General features: G+C 30.5%; 1 long non-coding RNA gene across 1 annotated transcript in view; it reads right to left on the minus strand.

The window, feature by feature from the left end:
* Nucleotides 1-1,189, minus strand: part of LOC128247859 (uncharacterized) — a 53,558-nt gene that overhangs the window by 11,835 nt on the left and 40,534 nt on the right. The window lies entirely within an intron of this gene.

The raw sequence follows: 1,189 nt of genomic DNA on the forward strand, positions 1-1,189 counted from the left end.
TATGTACATATACGTATATGCATGTATTATCTGTCTATATATATAAACGTATACATGTGTGTATATATTCAGTAAATACATTTATACATACCTATACATATATGTAAGTAAATATATATATTATATATACGCATATTCAAGTATATATGTATATATATCCTTATACATGCTTTATACATATGCGTGTATATAACAAATAAGCATTATTGTAGTCGTAGAAGCTATTGAAGAAACAAACAATATTGAATCATTGTATTTCTTTTACATCATAATCATCATCAACATCATCATTTCCATCACCATCGCCATTATTATTATTATTAATATTATTAGTATCATTATTATTATTATTATTATTATGATTATTATTATTATTATTATTGTTTTAAATAATATGATATCGTATTTCACATGAACGTCTTTTAGTATTTCATCTATGTACTCAATGCTGATTGTCTGCATAATTGTATCCCAGTTACCAGGTCGTACAGTGTAGGCTTCCGTACGAAATTAACATGAAATAGTATTATTTGATAACAATAATGAAAGAAATATGATTGAAACCATATTGTGCATTTGTAATGTTTTAACGACTACAAAGAATAGGACACAATATTACACACACACACACACACACACATATGTATACATTTCTGTTTGTACGTATGTATGTACGTTTGTGTGTGTGTGGTTGTGTAAGTATATATTCATGCATGTATGAAAATATTCATGGTTGTCTTATTTCTAGATCTCTCGCCAATGAAGGTAGAACTTGTCCTTAACAAAAGATCCAGCTCTTTACTTGGAATTTTAAAAATATGAACAGGGTAGTTAATTATGCATGTACGTGTGCATATGCGCAAGTATTTTCAGTAGGTGCATGTACAGATACGTATGTCTTGCTTTATGTATGTATACTCGTATATATAATTGCATATTTAATCTTGTGCATTTACTCTTTTACTTGTTTCAGTGATTTAACTGTGGCCATACTGGAGTACCGCCTTTCATAGTCGAGCAAATCGACCCAGAGCTTATTCTTTGTAAGCCTAGTACTTATTCTACCTACTCTTTTGCCGAACCGCTAAGTTACGGGGACGTAAACATACCAGCATCGGTTGTCAAGCGATGCTGGGGGGACAAACAGATACACAAACACACACACATACATACACACACACATATATAT

The sequence above is a fragment of the Octopus bimaculoides genome, chromosome 5, assembly GCF_001194135.2.
Source record: "Octopus bimaculoides isolate UCB-OBI-ISO-001 chromosome 5, ASM119413v2, whole genome shotgun sequence".
Taxonomy (NCBI): domain Eukaryota; kingdom Metazoa; phylum Mollusca; class Cephalopoda; order Octopoda; family Octopodidae; genus Octopus; species Octopus bimaculoides.